At 39.7% G+C, this 23913-nt stretch overlaps 1 long non-coding RNA gene across 1 annotated transcript; it reads right to left on the bottom strand.

The window, feature by feature from the left end:
- Positions 1–12713: 12713 nt before the first annotated feature.
- On the bottom strand, positions 12714–13370 carry LOC149455272 (uncharacterized). Its single transcript, XR_016314083.1, has 2 exons — positions 13160–13370; positions 12714–13016 (listed from the first exon to the last, which is right to left on the bottom strand). It is a non-coding gene; the product is annotated as an uncharacterized LOC149455272 (long non-coding RNA).
- Positions 13371–23913: the final 10543 nt, after the last annotated feature.

The raw sequence follows: 23913 nt of genomic DNA, 5'->3' as shown, positions 1-23913 counted from the left end.
AGATGGAAAAGCTGCTATGCGCCAATAAGTACCAAAAAACTTAAAAAGACATATAAAAGAGAAGGGCGCAGCGCTAAAACACAATATGATTAAACCATATACATATAAAATAGTGACAAAAGTGCCAAAAACTGTGCATAAGAATGGTGATAGTCCATTAAACATCATAAATGGTGACTGGCAAAGCGAGTGTCTTCCGGTGATCAGAATGACTGAATCATGCACTCACCAGATGCATAATTCAAATATGCATATAGATGGTATCCCGATATCCATACGCAGTTGTCTCATAAACGGATCTGGTCATCATCTAAGCGCAGCAGTCCATCCAAAGGATCCTCTTATAAATCGTGTGTTGCCACACTAGGACACCCCTCAGCTGTCCCCTAAGAGACTCTGCAAGTTTTTGGACTCAGCAGGGTCCCAAGAAAAAAGCCAGGATGGTGTGATACCGTTTTAAAAAAGATTTATTGATCCAAAAGATAGACAAGAACTGCATAAATAGACTGACCATAAATTTGCATTAATTAGCATAAAAATAACCACCGTTCCATACGGTGGTAAATGTCTGGGATATGCTGCTCTTACCCTGACGCGTTTCGTGCCATGTGCACATATTCATAGGGAGTGTGTCAGCTAACCAGACATCTACTCCAAACCCTGTATTTGTAGTATCTGGCGATCGTATAAGCGCGTCCGCCATTTTGCCGGCGTCCCCGCGCATGCGCGAAGCAGACATCGCTATGATGTCCGCAACTTAGTCCAGCGCCATTTTGTTGTGGTCTGCATTACCATCAACTACGATGCCAGAGACAAACACAGCTGTGCAGTGAATATATTATCGGTAATAAGCGGCTGTTTGTCAATATATACAGGGCTGGAAACAACACACAAAGAAATATACAATGAGAACACCTAACTGAATGTTATAAACACATGTATATAGATGCACATCCACATACCATAGTTCATTAAAACATTAAGTTAATAAATTAATATGCCTCCAGTATAAATATACAATGAATGCAATTACACCAATTACAGAAATAATACAAATAAAAACAAGATTAAAAATACATAAAAATAAATGGTATCCATATAAACATGATTAGGCATATATCCGCAATGACCAAGAACCACAACATAATATACACGTAATGTATAATTAGACAATATATATGATTTATAAATGTTATTAAAAATATGTTGTTGAAAAATCAAAGCAGACACAAGGTTGCATTGAATCTGCAGATTAACAATAAATGGAAAAATACTTAATAAAAATGTAGAGGTAATAAGCGTAATTATGTGCAATCACACAAATAACAGTATAAAATAACAAGCCCACCAAATAGTAATGTAAAAAGATGTGTAAAAAACTGTCAATTAATAGCACATACAAATAATCAACCAAAGTCAGCTGTTATCGATAAAACTGTTGATATCAAACTCAACATTATGTCCTTTGGGATAAAAAGTGTCCAATTCATAAATCCACTTTGATTCTTTTTGTGAGACTGTTCTCTTTCTATTAGTTCCCCTCCAATGAGTTGTAACAATATCTATACCAGCAAACGTCAATAAAGTGGGGTCATTATTGTGGAATAAACGAAAATGTTTAGACAAGGAATGTTCCTTATTCCCCCTCTTAACATTGCTGACATGCTCTCTCAAACGATCCTTTAATTTCCTCGTAGTTCTCCCGATATATTGTTTATTACACGGGCACTGTAATAAGTAGACCACAAATCTACTATTGCATGTGATGAAACCATCAATATTATAATGTCTTCCTGTAACTGCTGAATTAAAAGTGCTGGTGCTCCTTTTTCTAATTCCGTTACACCTACAGATGATACATTTGTTACATGGAAAGAATCCTTTAAGATCCGAGAAGAAGGAAAAACTAGTGGGGGGATTAACCACGTTAGGGGCTAACTTGTCTCGCAGTGTTGGTGCCTTTCTAAATGTTATTTCAGGCTTATCAGGCAGAAAATCTGCTAAAACAGGGTCGGCTTTTAATATTTTCCAGTTAGTCTTAATTATTTTGGAGACAGCCTTATGTTGAATGGAAAAGCCAGTTATAAATGGGCATACTTTCTGTTGTTTCTGCTTATTAACAATCACATTTGAGTATAGCACAACTAGCATCCATTTTTTAGATTTAACCTTGGTTAATTATGAAGGGAGGATTGTCACTGAAACCTTTTTCAAGGTTACTGACAGAAATAGCTACATCCCCCTCGACAGTTGCCACCACCCTATGTGGTTGAGCAACATACCCAAAAGTCAGTTCCTGAGGATCAGGAGAAATTGCACTGATCAAAATACTTTTCTCCATCAAGCTTCTATCCTCAAGGAACGTTTTTTGGAAAAGGGTTATGATGGGAACAAACTGGATAACACTATCAAGGAGGTTACTCATTTAGAGAGAGACTCTATTCTATATGGGATTAATAAGCAGAAACAACAGAAAGTATGCCCATTTATAACTGGCTTTTCCATTCAACATAAGGCTGTCTCCAAAATAATTAAGACTAACTGGAAAATATTAAAAGCCGACCCTGTTTTAGCAGATTTTCTGCCTGATAAGCCTGAAATAACATTTAGAAAGGCACCAACACTGCGAGACAAGTTAGCCCCTAACGTGGTTAATCCCCCCACTAGTTTTTCCTTCTTCTCGGATCTTAAAGGATTCTTTCCATGTAACAAATGTATCATCTGTAGGTGTAACGGAATTAGAAAAAGGAGCACCAGCACTTTTAATTCAGCAGTTACAGGAAGACATTATAATATTGATGGTTTCATCACATGCAATAGTAGATTTGTGGTCTACTTATTACAGTGCCCGTGTAATAAACAATATATCGGGAGAACTACGAGGAAATTAAAGGATCGTTTGAGAGAGCATGTCAGCAATGTTAAGAGGGGGAATAAGGAACATTCCTTGTCTAAACATTTTCGTTTATTCCACAATAATGACCCCACTTTATTGACGTTTGCTGGTATAGATATTGTTACAACTCATTGGAGGGGAACTAATAGAAAGAGAACAGTCTCACAAAAAGAATCAAAGTGGATTTATGAATTGGACACTTTTTATCCCAAAGGACATAATGTTGAGTTTGATATCAACAGTTTTATCGATAACAGCTGACTTTGGTTGATTATTTGTATGTGCTATTAATTGACAGTTTTTTACACATCTTTTTACATTACTATTTGGTGGGCTTGTTATTTTATACTGTTATTTGTGTGATTGCACATAATTACGCTTATTACCTCTACATTTTATTAAGTATTTTTCCATTTATTGTTAATCTGCAGATTCAATGCAACCTTGTGTCTGCTTTGATTTTTCAATAACATATTTTTAATAACATTTATAAATCATATATATTGTCTAATTATACATTACGTGTATATTATGTTGTGGTTCTTGGTCATTGCGGATATATGCCTAATCATGTTTATATGGATACCATTTATTTTTATGTATTTTTAATCTTGTTTTTATTTGTATTATTTCTGTAATTGGTGTAATTGCATTCATTGTATATTTATACTGGAGGCATATTAATTTATTAACTTAATGTTTTAATGAACTATGGTATGTGGATGTGCATCTATATACATGTGTTTATAACATTCAGTTAGGTGTTCTCATTGTATATTTCTTTGTGTGTTGTTTCCAGCCCTGTATATATTGACAAACAGCCGCTTATTACCGATAATATATTCACTGCACAGCTGTGTTTGTCTCTGGCATCGTAGTTGATGGTAATGCAGACCACAACAAAATGGCGCTGGACTAAGTTGCGGACATCATAGCGATGTCTGCTTCGCGCATGCGCGGGGACGCCGGCAAAATGGCGGACGCGCTTATACGATCGCCAGATACTACAAATACAGGGTTTGGAGTAGATGTCTGGTTAGCTGACACACTCCCTATGAATATGTGCACATGGCACGAAACGCGTCAGGGTAAGAGCAGCATATCCCAGACATTTACCACCGTATGGAATGGTGGTTATTTTTATGCTAATTAATGCAAATTTATGGTCAGTCTATTTATGCAGTTCTTGTCTATCTTTTGGATCAATAAATCTTTTTTAAAACGGTATCACACCATCCTGGCTTTTTTCTTGGGACCCTGCTGAGTCCAAAAACTTGCAGAGTCTCTTAGGGGACAGCTGAGGGGTGTCCTAGTGTGGCAACACACGATTTATAAGAGGATCCTTTGGATGGACTGCTGCGCTTAGATGATGACCAGATCCGTTTATGAGACAACTGCGTATGGATATCGGGATACCATCTATATGCATATTTGAATTATGCATCTGGTGAGTGCATGATTCAGTCATTCTGATCACCGGAAGACACTCGCTTTGCCAGTCACCATTTATGATGTTTAATGGACTATCACCATTCTTATGCACAGTTTTTGGCACTTTTGTCACTATTTTATATGTATATGGTTTAATCATATTGTGTTTTAGCGCTGCGCCCTTCTCTTTTATATCAAATTATATGTGACATCAAATTATAGTGCCCAAACTAAACACCATAAATCATAAGTTCCATGAAAAAATAATAATAAAAATATAAAAAAAGTCAAAATAAATCTTCCACAATGTGAGTCCTCTGTTAATGTGATTCCCAGTGAAAAATCTATTAATCCACTTGCTGTGCCCTTCATACACCCCCTCTCAGGTGTGCATTCATCAGAACATAGCCTTTAATCAGCCTTGTTACATAGATTCCAGATACTAGGACCACCAGAACACAGCCTTTATTCCACCTTGTTACATAGATTCCAAATGTTGAGACCGGGAGGTTCCTCCAATAATCACCCATGATATGAATGGTAGCCAGGATCATAATATATACTCCTCTCCATAGTTACACAGAAAGAGAAAAAATTTGCTCCAATCGTGTATTACCCAAGGTAAACAACTTTAATAAACCAAAATATTGTACTTACAGCAATCAAAAATTAGTTAAGCCTTTAAAATATAGCCTTTCAGTGAGTCAGATACCGCTGGTGCTCTCACCACCTCCGGATCTGTCAGACAGAACGCCGTCACGTCACTTCCGGTTACGGATCTGCGTCACTTCCGGTCCGCCGCACCGTCACAAACTGACGCATTTTGTCATATCCTGACTTAATCATAGGGATCCCTATGATTAGGGTGATTATTGGAGGAACCTCCCGGTCTCAACATTTGGAATCTATGTAACAAGGTGGAATAAAGGCTGTGTTCTGTTGGTCCTAGTATCTGGAATCTATGTAACAATGCTAATTAAAGGCTGTGTTCCGGTGGTCCTAGTATCTGGAATCTATGTAACAAGGCTAATTAAAGGCTATGTTCTGGTGAGTGCACACCTGAGAGGGGGTGTATGAAGGGCACAGCACGTGGTTTAATAGATTTTTCACTGGGAATCACATTAACAGAGGACTCACATTGTAGAAGGTTTGTTTGGACTTTTTTTATATTTTTATTAATATTTTTTCACGGGACTTATGATTTATGGTGTTTAGTTTGGGCACTATAATTTTGATGTCACATATAATTTGTTGTAATATTTTTTAAGATTTTAATATATTTTGTGCACAATATGTTTGCATTGTGGGAGTAGCAATGAAGGAATTATGCACTGAGATTGACAATAGGATTTAATGTGTTATAGATACATAATGCGCCGCTAATAATCACTAGTATTGAAGGTGGTAATATCTGAAGCAAATTTATATTTATTGTATTCCTTAGTAGAGATTAATTGAACTTGTTTCTTTGATTGTACAATGGAGTGATCTAATTGTTCTCAAGCTAAGTGTACAATCCTGGCATCTGCTAGATGCCGGGAGTAAGTGGTGGGTGCCAGGATAAATGAACTTCCATGCCCATGAGTTGGCATTACTTCAGTCTAGCCAATCAAGGTGGCCAAAGACTACTGAACTTGAAAGTAAAAGGGGAGAAAATGAATGCACTGGTGAGAGAAGGAAATTATGGCTAAAGGTCCAGGGAGGTTCAATTTCTTTACTTCCACTTTAAGATCTTTAGCTTGGTATGTTTCCAGTTTGGATCTATCACTTCCCTTACAAAAGTAAAAACAACATAATGCAGAATTAGGGGCAAAGAATGTAGGAAGATTTCAAAATGAAAATTCAGGAGTATAACTTTGAAACTTCAATCTATCCAACTATCATACACTTTGTTAATAGATAACTTTTTGTAACATTACAAGTGGACATGGTAACTGATCACAAAGTCAGGCTCATAAAAGAGTTAAGCAAATTAAAAAAAGAAACATGATGTACCTTATGTCAATATAAATGCTGTGTGTTCATTGCTTGATACCAATCAAATCCTATCTGTAATGGAAATTCTATTTCAGTTATTCTGATGAAATACAGGAAGAGAAAACTAGCGCAGAAAAAAAGGACAGGATTTTCTTATTATTCTGAAAACAGCCAGCCCCAGGAGTGAAATTTTTAGACTAAAATGGACCTGTGATGATGCCTTGTATGTAACAGTGATCACTATTATACCATGTTACAGTTGCTTGAATGACAGCACAGAATAGCGCCTCTGTGATACATCAAAATTTAACAAATTTTGCCCCCCTCTCTTCTCATAGGCAAAGATGGCAAAGCTTGACCCAACAAAAGGCATCCAAAAACAGATGTAACCATTCCTGGTCTCTTCCTCAAACAGCCTGTGCGGTTTTTTTTAGCTCTTCTAAAGAAGTTGATTGCATAGTGCAGGTAATTATCCAGGTTGATAGTCGGTGCTGTCAAAATACGCTGCTTAGCAGCTGCAGACACTGATCAGCAACAGTTTTCCAACTTGTCTGATCAACTTCTGTTGAACAGGGATGGCCACACACTGATCAAAATTTGTCCAGTCTCTGCTGAACTGGCAAAATTTTGATCTGTCTATGGCTAGCTCTAGATAGAAATTCTTTTCTATGAAAAGATTTTCTTTCATTTCCTGTTGTGTGCCTAGGACAGGAAGTGAAAGGAAATCTCTGCAGTGGGACACAGGCAGCATAAAAACAACCAAATGGTTTCAAACTATCTTTACCATATTCTAAAAAGAAAAAAAAAGCTTTGGCTTTACATATTCTTTAAAGTGAAGTTCCAGCTGAAAAAAAAAAGTCAGCAGCTACAAAATCTGTTGCTCATACAAGAAAGGAACAAGAGAGCGCACGGTAGAATATAAAGCAGCTAGCATGAAAGGATGAACCTCTATATCCTCAAATGTGAATAAAATGTAAAATGCAGCGCTGTATAATATCAGGAAATAAATACAAAAATGAGCAAATAAAGTGACAAAATTGACCAACGGAAGTGAAGCGCATATGATTAAGTGCTAACATGAACAATATTCAATAAAGTGTCTCACCAATCAATAGCGTGAATAATGATTATAAATGTATATAAATATATATAAGTGACAATAGTGAATAGTCCAGCATAAATATAATGCAATAAAAATTATAAAAGAAAAAACAACCAAAAAAGTCCAAATATGCTCCGTGAAAAATCCGTGCAAGTGACTCCGTGCTAGGGAATTGCTGTATGAATGCACTCACCAGAAGTGCATATACAATGCGCATAATATTGTATCCAACTCCTCCACAGTGGATGTGATTAAATGTGGATGCAGGAAAGGAACTCCACTGGCTTCTTTCAGTATACAGGGAAGACACAAAACCACCACCACTGGCCTCTTACACAGGGATGGCTCAAATGGTCCCTCTCCACCATAGATCAAACAAGCCAAAATGATGCCAAAAACGATGTGTTCCATCAAAAAAAATGTACCCCATTTAAGGTGGTCCAATGCGCTTTATTATCATAAGTGTTGGCAACCAGCAATAGGCTCTCCTGGATCAGACCTCCCAGTCTCCTAATAAGGGATATGGGTCCAAGGAATCAAAGATAACTGCCCCCAGTTGGATGGTCATAAAACTATGTAGTGGTGCCCAAATAATCGGCACCAGCTTATGCAGCTTGTGTATGTGTAAATTCCAATAGCATAGCTGGTTTGCACTCCAAGCCTTGCTTTCGATATGCCGGATGTGACGTCATGAGAACCCGGAAGTGACGGGATCACGCTTCTACATATGTTTCGCCAGGCGGCATCTTTAGGAATAGTCACTTCAGTTATCCAATCTCCTCTTGCATTTCTTTTATGACTTTGGCCTGTGTCTGTGGCTGGTCTATCTTTGAGCAACAACAAAAAAAAAACTGTTTCTGCTGACTTTTAAAATACAGCCACTTGCCTGTCCCTCGGTCCAGCGGTGTCCTCACCACCGCTGGTTTCACCGGCTATATTTTCTGCCTGGCATCGGCATCTTTAGTGTGGGCACCCAACTGTGACAGCTTGCAGCTTCACTGACGAGTGCCTACTGTGCATGCGCGAGAAGTGCTGCACTTTGTGAATGGCCCCATAGTCTTCAGGGACCTGTCACGTGTCCCAGAAGACTACGAAGAGGGAGGGGGGGAGGACAACTTACGATCGCCTAGGCAATCGCAAAAAAGTGGGAGCGGATACCTGTCAAATTCAGGTACCCACTCCCCAAAGGTGCCAATCCTTAATGGGGAGTGGGGGACAAAGCATTAAAGCAGAACTTCCCCTTTTGGGTGGAGCTCCGTTGAAGGAATACTAAAATGTCCTCCCACCAACCCCAGCCTACTTACAGCAGAGTAAAAGAGCTCTGCTTACTCTGCTCTCTCCTTCCAATAGCATGCAGCACACCTAATTGGAGCCCAGTTCTTCCCCTCCCTCTCCAAGTCTGCTGTATAGAGGATGGCAAGAGGATAATGACCAGGTACTAACCGCAGCTGCATTAGGCCCCTTTCACACGGGCGTTCCATATATCCATTTTTCATCTGTCCGTTTATGATTGAAAAACAGACCCCCATGTCTTTTTATGGACTTGCGGGTGTAAACGGATGAGCGTCTTTTTACATCCATTGATGTCCACATCTGTTAACATCTGTGTTTTTGAATGGAAAAAAATCCTATTTTTCTTCCACAAAAAAGCCCGGAACGGACGAAAAACAATGGATTGCATGCACCCCAGCAGGTCAGTAAAAGGGGGGGAACAAGCGAGCCCCCCCTCCTGAACCATACCAGGCCACATGCCCTCAACATGGGGGGGTGCTTTTGGGTGGGCGGGACTCCCCCCCCCAAAAGCACCTTGTCCCCATGTTGATGGGGTCAAGGGCCTTTTCCCCACAACCCTGAGCTGTGGTTGTAGGGGTCTGCAGGCAGGGGGCTTATCAGAATATTTAAGAACTGTCAAGCCAGCGGAGCAGTCAGACGGCGGTTGCCAGCATCAAGAGCGGAGCCTTTGAAAAATCATACAGAGAAAAAAATAATAAAAATTGTTGGCTAGTCCCACTCAAAAAAAATATATAGAATATGGTGAGTAGAATAAAATAATGTCCTTGTTCCAAGACCCTTAACCAGTGTTCACACCCGTTTGTGCTAAAATCACATCCCGCACTCACCAGATATTGGTGAAAAAACACACCTTAGACATGGGCTCAGGAATCCTAGATCCCCTCAACTCAGCCTTCAATCACAGCCTCCAGTGATTTTTTTCGCCTAATGATACTCACAAACCAACTTGATCACAGACTCATAAATTTGCTAGGAATCTGGCCTTGCAGTAGAACCTACTTACACTGGCATTATAACTGATCTAGGCAGCACTCCATGGAGACACAGGAGCTAAAATGTTTTGAGGGCCATACTCCCTTCATCAGAGCTCATCTTGTCATTTGTAGCAGTTCCTATTCAATATAATATGGCTGGCTAACAAGAGACGACATAATGTAGACCAGTTGCAGGAGCCTGGACAACATGGTGGGTTATTTATAGAGGACTGTCTTTATACAGCTTATCTCTCACTCAATTTGGTATTTATAGGAAACTAAACAGCACTATGTTGGATATTTTTTTAATATTGTCAAATAAGATTGGTATTTTAGCCTTGTGGTTACTGGTTAGCAGGCAGGTGCATCCCTGTTCTTAGTACTTAATAGTCATTTCCACTTTTGGGCAAACCCTTCTTTTGATATAGGACTACCAAGTTTTCTTTTGGCTGGCTAACAATCACACTTCAGGGTCCTGCTGAAGGGTGACTGGTTTCAGTGTGATGGTACATCTCTCCATGTAAGGTCCCTCTTCCTCCCATGAACAATCTGTCCAAATAGGAGCGCTAGGGACCCACTCCCTTTTGCTTAAATACCTTAACTATGGCAGCCTCAACAGGCCAAACAGCAGACACACCACAGCAAGTTAACCCTAATGTTACCAACAGTAACTTACAAACACAGTACACCTTAATATAATTGGCACCTGCCTACGTGCTTGCTGCCTATTTGGTCAATAAACAAAACAGAATTAAGAAGTAGTAAATTGATGATGGGGTGGGGGCAGAAGTCTTTTATTTGCTGGTGTTTTTTGTATAAACATTTTTCTCTTTTTTTTCTTTTACATATAACTTTGTGTCACTCAAACACATTACAGAATGTAAAAAGTTTTAACTTCTGTATCATTTTTGAACAACATGATAGGAGCTGGCATTTCCATTTATTCTCTTTCGTATATTCTGTCATGCAGACTTGCAAAGTTATTGAAGCATCCCCTTTAAATTTGCAAAGTTCATCAGCTGAAGAGTATAATATAAGCCTTAAGCAGCACGCCAATTTAAAGACTTTTATAAATATACCCATATTCTCACTTCATCAGAAACTTGTGAACACAACTGCGGTTTTCTTAATGTGATAGTTCATTCCAGCCAGTTTAGAAACTCATATAAATGCAATATAAGTGAAAAAGTTTACTGTTGCATTTCTTTCAATAAGTTAAATCTTTTGCCAAGGTTGCCGTCCGGAAGACAGTATCTGGCAGGTAATTTTATAGGTGAATGCCTTAGGCAACGAACCTTTACTTGGAAATTAGACTCTGGATAATGTTTCACTAGTGGATAATTATAAGGATGGTAAACATGTACTTCGAGGTGACTAGCAGTAATAACAACATCAACAGCAATTCCATCCTCAGTTCCTATTTATGTTTGGGCTATAGAGACAGAAAGGAATTCTGGGACTTAAGAAGTGACTGTGATTCTGTAGTGGGTCATATCTCAGCTGATGGAAATATGACCTTCTTAGTGTGGCTTTCGAAATTAAGAATTTGAAAGGTATTTATAAGTGTTTGGAATGACTCCTGTCAAACTTGAAAACTAAACCGTGAGACAAGTACTGGGAACACATCCTATCTGCTGAATAGGTCCACTATCCATCCAGGCATTGCTGTAATGCATCATTCCATCTCACCCCCCATACCCCTATATTCTGAGTGTCCTGGAGCACACCTATTGGTGATCCTGGAACACCATGCTTGCTGGATTTTACAGAGAAAACCCGATATGAAAGACTACTAAGAAATTCTCACAGCTGCTGACTGTACATTGCCCATGCAATGCAAAATTCCTGGAAGCTGCAGAGGGCTTTCTGGTCTAAGGGTCCATTTAGATTATGCATGTGTAACCCCTATGAAGCTTTATTTAAACCAATAGAAGACCTACTCCGCCCCAAATGACAATTGGCATCACATTTATTTACAGCCACCAAATTGACTATAGTGAAAGTATGGAAGACCCCTTTCTTCAGCTTTGAGGTGGTCAAACATTGGATCAATTTTATAATGGTTAATGAAAAATTGACAGCCATACTAATAGACACACATACAAGTTCCTCCGGGTTTGGCAACCTTGGATCACCATAGCTCAGTCTTCTAGGCTTGATAACGTCCTTCTGTCGCTTTAGCGGCCCTGTGCCGTGAACCCCCGGAACACTCCTTCCTCCTTATTTTCTTTTTCTGTTTTTCCTTTTAATTTAGTATCTGAGCTGATTATGATCTTTATTCTGGACCCTTGTTATACTACGGTATATAACTGCTAGACCTCCTCTGGGCCCAAAAGATTGTTGTATCAGCACCTTTTTCTATATGGTCACACATAGCACTTTGTACATTGTTTTCATGTTTAAGCAAAGGTTTGTATGGATGAATCATTTACTTTTTTATGCTAATCAAACCTGTAAATTGTTTTACATCCTTAAAGTGGAGATCCAGTCAGTTTTGTGTTTATTAAAAGTCAGCAGCTACAAAAACTGTAGCTGCTGACTTTTAATAAACACACACTCACCTGTCCCAGGGTTTAGCGATGTGCTCATGAAAAGAAAATTAGCAGCTGACAAGAGCAGACCTGCCACAAAGTGGTATATTACAAATCCTATGCGGAGTAATAATCACTATTTATTTATTTCTGGTACTTGTATAGCGCCGTCCATTTACGCAGCACTTTACATATATATTGTACATTCACATCAGTCCCTAACCCTCAAGGAGCGTACAATCTAAGGTCCCTAACTCACATTCATACATACACATACTAGGGACAATTTAGACAGGAATCAATTAACCTACCAGCATGTCTTTGGAGTGTGGGAGGAAACCACAGTACCCGGAGGAAACCCACGCAGTCACAGGGAGAACATGCAAACTCCAGGCAGGTGGTGCCAGGGTTGGAATTCGAACCAGTGACCCTAGTACTGCCAGGCGGAAGTGCAAACCATTTAGCCACTGTGCTGCCCATTTTAGCCACTGTGCTGCCCACTAAATAAGTGAATGCAAATAATATTTATTTGGATCACATAGATCATAGAAAGGTTGACATTATAACATGGTGAACAGTTTTCAATCAGAAAAAAAAAACAAAAAAAAAACAAGATACCAAAAACGTTCTGCGTTCTCCACTTAGCTGCATGAATGACTGATAAGTCAGATATGAATAAGCAAAAACTACTTCTGTATTCATCAATGGAAAGTCCATGTAGAAAATCCAGTTATAAGTATATCTTCCATATCAAGATCTGCATCCTTTTCAATTCCTCTAATAAGGTAGTAAAGGCTTGTATAATGTGAATCCTGGAGAATAAATAAATGAACAATGAATACAAAAAATCCCTGAAATGACAATGTGTCTGTCCTGAGCCTTCTGCTTCAAAATAATTCCTAAATGGCAACCAGGTGACTTTAAGAATACATTATGTAGAGTATTCGTTAATTACCTTCTTAGTAGATATTCATGTGAGTAAAGAACTGTAGGTTCACAGAGTATGGTCATGGCTAATCGGCCGATATTCAAAAAATTGCAGTGGTTTAGCTTCTAGAATGAACAGAGATTTATTAATCACATGATATAAGAAAAACATCAAAATGATGAGTAGCTGGAGTGTACAATTACCATATTTGAAACCAAAACGTTTCCACTGATATACTTAGCATGAATATATTTTCAGAGGTAGAAGAGTGTTGTTTTTTTCTCCTTTGATTAAAAAAATCGGTTGTGCTCATCCGCGCTGTCCCTTCTCTGCCTCTTCTCTCCCCGGCATCACAACTGTGGGCATCAGGCTGTGACAGCTTGCGGCTTCACAGCCGGGTGCCCGCTGCGCATGCGCAAGTGGCGCTGTGCATTCTCTTTGGTCCGGCAGTCTTCTGGGACCTGTGAAGTTTCCCAGGAGACTGCAGGAGGAAGAAGAGGGTCCGAACTTCTGTCTCACTTCGCCGCGGGAACTGAGCCGGAAGTGGGAGTGGGTACCTGTCAAAAACAGGTATCCACTCCCCCCTACCCCCCAAATGTTGCCATATATGGCAGTGGAGGGGGGAGGAGGCAAATAAGCAGAGCTTCTAATTTTATAACTTTTATATGTCGTAACCATTTCTTTAATTTACTTCTGTAAATCAGTGCATTTTTACCATTTTATGTTTTATTTGAGGAACTGCACGTCCATTTACTCTGTATTATATATTTCTAACTCTGTATTCCTTTGTTTGCTGGAATGATGGTATCAATAAACACCATTGCAAAATAGATTATGCATGCGTAAACGCATAGCATCGTTACAGGAAAAAATCAGTTGTGCTCTTTTTTTTACAGTGAATAGTAAGTGCCTATAGTGCGCTGCAGATAGGGTGTGTTGCATGCTACTGTAACAGTGTGTTAGGTTTTGAATGTCACCACAATTTGGCTAAGATCGAGTGAAGTAACGCACGTGTTGTGCATCACTGCTTAATACCATAGCGCACCAGTGTACATAAGACTTTCTAACATTGAAGACCATAATATTATAGGATTACATTAATTGATGGAGATTAGTTGCAATTCTTTCTGCAGTCCATGAAGTGCAATAATCACCTGATCAATATTGTGTACTCTGTGTTTTCTATGGTTTAAATATTTAAATGATTGGTTGAAATGATATTGTTAAGTAACTGGGCAAACTGCTAAACACTAAAGGATTACTGTACTTTTAGGCAGTTATACTTTAAAGCCTGTTTCACACAGGCTTCAGATTGTGTATGAGCAGTGTGAACAGCAAGCTTTGACAAAGCATTTGCAGAACTTAAGCAAGCTTTGTTGAAGCTTTTAAAGTACCATTCAGTTCCAGTTTGCAAATGTTGAACACAGATCCTAATGGAGTGCTGACTGACACTTTAAACAAGCTGCTAGCAGGATTCAGAACTTTTGAAATTTGTTGAAAGCATGCTAAAGCCTGTTAGTAGTATGTTTAAAGTGGCAATCAACACTCCCATTAAGATCTGTATTCAACATTTATAAACTAGAGTTGAATAGCACTTTGTCAAAACTCATTGCTCTTATACAAGCTGAAACCCTTGTGAAACTGGCCTAAGTGACCCTCCTCCCAGCAACCCACAATGCCTGAAGGCTGCCAATATCGGTCAAATTTCGAGCCATATGTGGTCCTCTTGACATCACCTGTCTCAATAAAAATCTATGTTTAGTTTACTTTGGTCAAAGGAGGTGGGTGGAAATGTTTTGGCCAAACAGTGACTGTATGCAGTCATATGCTGTCACTGTTCATAGTCTAATAACTGCAGGTACTGACTGCCAGAAGGAGAGGAGATTCCTCTGTTCACACTGCTTAGTGTTGAGGAGAAATCTACAGTATGTCTTTGGCTAGCTTTACACTCACCTGTCCTCACTCCTGCCAGATCTTCTCTGTGAAGACCACAAGGAGTGACACATCTCCAAAATCTCCCAGACAGGCAGCTGCTTTATCTGTGCATGCATGGAAACACCTTCATTTATTGATATAGAGAGGCCATCCACCATTGGGGCACAATAAACTGCCTCTCTGCAGGAATGGAGGTTTTCAGGGCATGCTTAGAAAAAGAAGCTGCCCAGCCTTGAGAGTTTGCAGTGGCGGCTGTGCAGATCCCATCTGAAGAACAAGGATCTGAAGTGTGAGTGCAAGACTTTGGGGGTTTCTAGGGGAAGTGGGTCAGATAAAGGTGGATTTTGACCACACACATAAACAAGAGCTAAAATTCATATATATTAACTATTTCATGGCAATATAGTTGTGATTCAATCACTAACACAAGCCCTGCTTCTATGGTGCCGTTTGCATTGATACATTGGTGTTTGTCTTAGTCTGGTGGTTGGTTGATGAAAGAGCATGCTGAACACTGATGATAATCTCTGCGCTTTTGTATCCTATGTACATGTTCCCCAGGGGTGGACTGACAACTCATGGGGCCCCGGGCAATAGGGGATCATGGGGCCCCTGTGTCCTTGCCCAAACTCAAAAAAGCTTATGAAAAAGGTACCAGGGGCATCTCATGAGGCCCCCTACTGACCCCAGGCCCTCAGGCAGTGCCCAAGTTTCCAAATGGTCAGTCTGCCCCTGATGTCCCCTAGGTTAGGCTATAGCTGGCCACTGATAGATCTAACAGATTCCTCCAACTACACTTGAGAGACACCGTAAACAAATCTCCCACTGTGGTTATTGAATAGCTTTTGATTGGATGCAGATGCTGCTCTCCCGACAATTTTCCAACTGGCTCCTTTGATTTTTCAAACAAAGTATACAGGATGGAGAGTGGTGCTGACAGAACCATCCACCAATTAAAATTTGCTCTGTGTCTGGACAGCTTAACAGAGCGTAGCAGTTTATTAGAACTTGGTTCTTACTGCTGGTCATCCATCAATAAAACCTGAGCCTCCCCTGCAGTTCATACTCACCATCCCTTGCTTGGAGCTGAGAAAATATAATTATTTTTATTACAAATGCGGCGCTATAGCGTATTTATGGTAGACAAATGATATCACAAAACAACAGAAGTACAGTCTTGAATTTAGTTCATGAGGTATAGTGTGGCTGTAGTGACACAATAAGCAACAATTAGCTTTCGTGACTGCTGTGGCGGGACACAATGAGCATACTATGCACTAATCAGATAGCACAGATTAATGTGCGTTGGAGTATATAAGACCTACTCCTAGGCACTCAGGGGGTGGGAACTCTGCATGCGGATGAGGTCATCAGGTAGGTGTGCCTCACCAGGTGTCATCTATCCAGGGCAGGTTTCCTCTCTCTGTCAATGTGTGAACATCTTAGGTTAGCTTCATCCAGCAGTGCAATTTCCAACCATCAGGGGGATCATACATTCAGGTGGGAATCCAGATAGGTACCTTCAGGGGAAGGGGACTCTCGGTGCCAAAAAATGAGCCCAGAGAAAAAGAACTCCAATAGTGTAGTATGTTTAATGATCAAAAAAAGGGGTAACATCAAGATACAGATAAAAAGGATCAGCACTTACATCTGAGGTAGACAGTAGGCAATGCAGTTAGTATTCCATGAGAAAGGGTGCCTCCCTAATGCGGTTCATGTAATAACACATTTTCAAATGGAGAGAACCCTGTCCCATGTGTCTCTTTATATATACTAGGGCGCAAATGCGCCATTCGGCAATGCAGCGTTACCGAGGGCTTCGCGCGCATGCGCACGAACATGTGCGGCGGCCATATTGTCGGCTGTGATACCTAGAGCACGAACTAAGGTCGCGCATGTGCAGTGAGACATCGCATCGGCCATTTTGCTGAGGACTGAGACAACATTAAGTACCGAAGGATGTAAACAGAGTGCAGGAGAGGAGCGATACGTGGCAAATAATTGGCGGAACATATAAACATCTTACGATTCTATATGAAATAGTTTAAACGAATCTGCTAACTCCAGGGACTTAATGGCAGATCATAGCAAGGTATTAGTCTCAGTGCAGAGGTATGGTGGAGGCCACAGTAATATCACACATAAAGACTTTATACAAACCTGAGCCTCCCCTGCAGCTCATACTCACCATCCCTTGCTTGGAGCTGAGAAAATATAATTCTTTATATGTAAAGCATGTGACTCAATCCCTCTTCCTCTCATGTGATAGTGCTGGTGCTTGGTGGTTTCTCAGCACTGTCACATAGCGGTTGGAAGAGAGTTCTTGGTCCTATGTAAGCCATAACTAGTGTGACTCAGAGAGTACACAGAGCTTCTTTCCTTGCTCATGGCGGCTGAAGGAAATAAGGATGCAATGATGAGTATGTGCTGCTGGAATGGAGAGAATTAAAGTGAACCTGTTGCTTTGCCCAGCCTGACATAAGTTCACCTTTCATAATATGTTACACCCATATTCAGGGTGTAACAGGTAACTTGTTATGAAAGCACCGGCCCCTGCTGATCCCCCACTTTGACAGCTAGTAGCTAGGATTCCCCACACTAGCTGTCAAATTAAAAAAAAAACATTGTCACTGGGCTTCGCTTCTGTGACAGGTTTAGTGGCTGTCGGTTTGTAGTTCTCAGTGAACTGTGGAGAACCGTGGTAGTTAATTTACTCTTCCTGTCAGTATATCTGCCCATACGGGCAAGCAGATATACTGACTGATCTGCAGGAGTTCTGCATGGCACCAGCAATCCACTGATCGCTGGTTGCAATTCTTTACAGGTTCCTGCAGCAAAAAATATTGAATGCACATTTTTTTACCTGCATTTATTATTCTTTACTGAAAAGCGAACGTATCCTTTAAAGCTAGTATTGTTGTGCAAGGTGGCTCTATAGCATACTAAACTGTGAGGATTTTTTTATTTGTAATTTTTCTGAAGATTTTGCTCTAATCATCAAAAAAACCACTAAAAATAAGTGAGCTTCAGCATAAAATAAAAATATTGACTTTCATTGGGGAATTTTGTTATTCTGCAAAAGGAGAAAGGGTCAGAAGTACTTTACGTCAATGTAATTTTATGATATCAATATACAGTAGATGCATAACCCCTGTACACACTGCTATACATGTGACAAGCACATTATGATACAGGTAGGTTTATAAGTTCACAATAACAGACAAGCCCCATTGTTGACAATGATGTAGGGTTATGAAAAGACACAAGAGAGATCAGAAGCTTTCAGTACACTGCACAATTAGCTTCATTTTACATTGCTCAGAAATAATTACAGAAAGAGTAACAGTAACAAATTGCTGACGCTAAAAAAACCACAAAATTCCTAATTACAGCTTAGCATGAGGAAAAACATCCACAAGCCTACAGTAAACTTGCAATATCATACAAGTAAATTATTCATATTAATGCCCCTTCATAAAGGGTCTCCCTGAAGGAGGAGCTGTCTCCCAGATGGATCACCCCCTGATGTTCTATGGAGGTATGGGATTGAGAATAATCTTTCCACTCCTGTCATATTGATTGGAAATTTCTTCTAATATATGGATGATTCTCTCATTTATTTAAATATTGGAGATCTTGGTTTATACCATAGCATCTTATTTACACCACTTGTTCACAATTGCCCGCTTAGCTGCTGTCAATGCAAACTGAAAAAGTTTATGGTAGGATCAGAATAGTCCAATATGGTGAATACCGAACACCACAAACCAAGGGGTTAATGAAATTTCTTTCTCAAATAGTGCAAGTAGGATTTTTTCCAATATTCAGTTGCCACAGGGCAGTCCCACCAAATATTTTGCTAACCACAAGACAGTTCCCAATAGTCTGATGAATGGGAAGGAAATCCTTTATCAGTGTGGAAAGGATATAATACCATTGACATAAAGAGTAACTCCACTTTTGTTGAGAAAAACACATTCCTCTCTAGGTCAATGAATATTACAAGAATTTTAACAAACTTTGTTTCAGAATCCTGCCTTTTGTTAATCAAAAGAAAGAACTGTTTGTTTGTCTGTGTCCATGTGCAGAGTGAATCTGTATGGGAGTGGTTTCATAATTATTAATCAGCTGCTGCACATGCACAGCTCTAATGAGGAAAATTGCAGGGTCTGCATCCCTTTAGCCATGGTTTCCCTTTGTGAGTATCTCACCAAAAATGACATTTTGTTGCAGGGGATGCCAAAAATCTGACTTGTATCTTAGTGCAGAATTCTGGGAAAATTAGTGAGCCAATCACACAAGCAGGAAATTACATTTCTGGGGGGGTGTTCTGTACACCATCTGTGTACGGAACGCCTCAAGGTAGCCATATTGAACTGCATTTTACAGAAAATTACAGCGTTGCAGATTGAAAAGAAAAGGTAATTTTTAAACATTACATTACAATATGACTTGTGTCACAATTGTAAATACTATTATATATTAGTTTTTATTTGCTATTTTTTTCCCACGAAAGTGGAGTTATTCTTTAAGAGCTTATAGACACCTCCCCTAATATTTAGATTTTTAATGAAATACCTGAATTTATATTTATAATGTTGTTCTAGGTTATCCCTGAAGAAAGGGGATCTAGCTCTTCTTCACATCTATAACTAGGAATGACAGAGCCTTAAAGGCTTTGCACATGTGAATCGAGGATTAGGCATAATCCCTTTGTTTGGGGCATACTACAACATACACAGTAAATTCAAATTGCAGCTAGAAAGAATAATGGATTTTACCAGAATGGGGAAATCTCAATTGATTATGTAGCGCTACTCCCATAGGAGCCGCAGGAATACTGTCAAGGTTTCCCCCAATCTTCACCCCGCAGCCAGGCACACAGTTCATTCACTCGATTTCTCCAATGACCAGGCTACGGTTGTTGGTTTTATTTTTGGAGAACTTGAATATGGTTGAGGGAGGTGAATGGAATACTTCAAAAACAAGAATTATGTACACCTGAGAACTTGAGTATTCTTCAGGACAAGCTATGCTAAAGTCCATGCTTGGAGAAGACAGTGGACTTCAGCTCTAAGGCAGTAGTAGTCGTGGTAGTAGTAACTCTCTTTCTTAGAGCCCCCAAGAGCAGTGTCCCTTTAAAAAGGAGGATAGATTGACAGAGCTCTTCAGTACACCAAACGGTGTCCACTTTAGCTAGACCCGCAGCTGACTCCCTAGCACCAGAGGGGTTTAAACAGCATAGAGTCTCTAATATCCTTCAAAGATGTCTGTACTCACAAGGCCCAAGAACAGCTGGTTGCCTTCTTCCATGAAAACAGACCAGATCTTCAGTGGATGGCCCTTCAGTCAGCTTTAGCGGAATCCAGGTCTCAGAATTCAGGCCCACAGGTTGTCCACCTGAGGCCTCATGACAACAGATCCAGTAGCATTGCCTGGGAGGGCAGCTTGCCCCCTCCAGGCTGTACTAATCGTATCCAGGAAAAGACCCAGAGTCCAGTGTGCTCAATGAATATATACAGTCACCCAGCAAGCCATCAGAGCCTACCTCCCTGGGATAGGCCGGGAATATATCAATATTCATACTGCTATCTGCATAGCTCCACCCCTAAGATCCAGAATCTCCTCAAGCTTTCTGAATGCAGAGGGAGCTATCACACCGACAGCAGCTGAACACACTGATCTGAACTAGAAGAACACAGCAACACTGATTACAATATGCAACCAAATTGTTACCTAACAACAATTACAAAACGACACTGTCTACAGTGTGACAACTAAATTTAACTATCAAAATATAAACTGGCCTGGCAGCAGTTGATCACACTGAGTAGACCTAGCTAGCAGAACTTAGCACACCGATTACAGTGTGACAACTAAATTTACCTACCAAAAACACAAACTAAATCTATCTATCTAAACCTAGTATGATATAGTATCATATATTAATAGTTCCTCCCTGGGTGGCCCTCTGTTATATAGCAACAGAGAAAAAGGTGCCACGTGGCCTCCTTGCCAGAAGTCCCTGATGCAACAGAGGCATTGGACGCAACACTATTGGAATGCTGAATTTGGATATGCTGGTTGAAACTGTAGTGTCTGTGTTTTCGTGGTGCATTCTTTTTATGAGACGGGTTAGCCTCACATAATTTTGATTTCATTTCTATATATTTAAAAGGAAAATGTAATGGTTCATACTTAATAAAGGGTGCATCCGTGGCACAGTTTTACAATGATGCTGAGTTTTGTCAAAAGAAGGTCTCCTACTGCTGTCATACTTGTTGGTGGCCTTTGTAATCATACTAATTATGACAGCAATGTCTGTGCTTCATGAGAGGAAGGTGTCATATCTCTGCCCTAAAATATTTATGACTTTCTAGGATATCTGATATTTAGGTTGACTCTCCACAACACTCTTTTAAACCTCTAGAAAATATATTCTCCTTGAATCTTTCCACTTGCTGGTTGCAGTGATACATACAGTATGGAAGATTAACATGCATGTTTGATATACTGTATGCCCAATAGTAAGAAACACAAACAATATAACAATAGTTCTAAACATAATAAAGAAAATACCTAAAAAATACTTAATTCCTCTTAAAGAAGCATTAAACTCAAAAACAAACATTTATTATATTGCACCTTACCAATTCTTGGATGTGATGGCTGCATTAGTTTCCTTTTAGGTCTGCTGGTTTTCAAAGCTCAAGCTCTCCAGCAGAATGTATCAGTTTGTAAAGATGAAATAATCAATTTGCCACAGACAGGGGTGATTAAAATGACCAGCTTTTATTTATTCATGTAAAACCTTTATCCCGAAGGAAAAAAATGTTTGCTGCAACTGATTTTAAAAGTGTGAGCTGGAGTTTGATTTCATTTTGTTATTGTATTCAAATCTGCTAATACATTTAGCACTCCCATCAGCCCCAGACTGATAATGGAGCTGTCTGCTGTGTTCTTTGCTCATTCCTTCAGAGTGTTGTCTCATTAATACTGGAAGTGTGTTGCTGCCCAGATCACCAGGTGAAAATAGAGGGAAAAAACCCTAAAAAGAAAATGATTGGTAAGCTGCAATATAATACATTTTTGTTTTTGGGTTTAATACTACTTTAAATGTAGACTGTAAGGACTTGTTCACACCATATGTGCAGAAAAAAATTATGGAAACTGACATGCAGATTTCACTTGCAGAGACTTCAGTTTACGTCAATTTTCATGTGTGCTTCAATGAGTTTCATACATGTAGCAGATTCCTACGCAGAAAAAAATCTGCACATGATACTAGTGATGTGGTGTGAACAAGGCATATAGAGAACAACTGATTTAGTTGTGCCACTGCAGAACGCGTGCAGAAAAGCTGACATCTCTGCACCATAGTGTGAACAAGCCCTAATGGTTTGGAGACAATTCTGTTTTAAATAATTCTTAGTTTATAGGATAAACCTGATGTTTTATGTGTTTCTTGCTATTTATCTAAAATCTTTATTATACAAATAAATATAGAGTGTACTAAAGACATAGCATTTGATAAGCATTACAGGCTTTCAAAAGATAAAGCATTGTAGTAGCTGTTTTCTTTCAAACAATCTCACAGTAATTGAATTTCTGATCTTTATAAAGCATTGAGAAAAGGGGTTGAGTCAATTCTCTGGCCTCTTTAGCTGTCTGTGTACTTTGTGATTCAGTTCTAAAGAATTATCTTTTTCCAGCAATGCAGTTAAGATTAGCTTGGTAAATCTGTAAAAATGAGCTGAGCTTTCCACTTGTTGGATGTATATTGTAAATACTTAGGCCCTGTTTACACTAATGCGATTTCTCCTGCATCTGCTGTCAAGCTGCAATGCACTACAATAGAAATCACATTATTCTCTATGATGGCCAATCACATCAATACCAGTCTGCCCCATGTTTCTTTGCCTCCTTTTACCTCCCCCCATGGGGCCTCTCCCCTTCAGTTTGGGGTGTCCAACATTCCAACTTCCTACTAGGTTGGCAACAATGTGTTTCAGCTGCCATAACAGTAACCTGGCTGCCTGACACATGCCTGACGGCCGTCTAGGTTTCTTACGTGGTGAAGATTAGCCAGGGATGATGGAAAGAGTAGGGTAGGAGGTATCATATGGTTAAAAAAAGATGGTGGCTGGAATCTTGGCCACAGGCGCATCAGTACCTACAAATATACAGTTGCAAGAAAAAGTATGTGAATCCCTTGGGATTACGTGGAGTTTTGCATGAATTGGGCATAAAATGTGCTCTGAACGTCATCTAAGTCACAACAAAAGAAGAACACAGTCTGCTGAACATAATACTACACAAACATTAGATGTTGCCATGGTTTAATTGCACATAACATGTAAACATTCACAGTGCAGGAAGGAAAAAGTATGTGAACCTTTGGACTTAATAACTGGTTGACCCTCCTTTGGCAGCAATAACCTCAACCAAACGTTTCCTGTAGTTGCAGATCAGACCTGCACAACGATCTGGAGTAATTTTGGACCACTCCTCTTCACAAAACTGTTTCAGTGTAGCAATATTCTTGGGATGTCTGGTGTGAATCGCTCTCTTAAGGTCATGCCACAGCATTTCAATCGGGTTGAGGTCAGGACTCTGACTGGGCCACTCCAGAAGGCATATTCTGTGCTGTTGCAGCCATTGTTTTGTTGAATTACTTGTATGCTTTGGGTCATTGTCCTGTTGCATCACCCATCCTCTGCGGAGCTTCAGTTGGCGGACAGATGGTCGTAGGTTTTCCTGCAAAATGTCTTGATAAACTCTGGAATTCATTTTCCCATCAATGACAACAATCCGTCCAGGCCCTGAGGCAGCAAAGCAGCCCCAAA

The sequence above is a fragment of the Staurois parvus genome, unplaced genomic scaffold, assembly GCF_062004578.1.
Source record: "Staurois parvus isolate SC_StPar_1 unplaced genomic scaffold, SC_StPar_1.0 ptg000401l, whole genome shotgun sequence".
Classification (NCBI taxonomy): domain Eukaryota; kingdom Metazoa; phylum Chordata; class Amphibia; order Anura; family Ranidae; genus Staurois; species Staurois parvus.
Note: the sequence above shows the minus strand (reverse complement) of the source record. Positions and strands in the feature narration are given on the sequence as shown.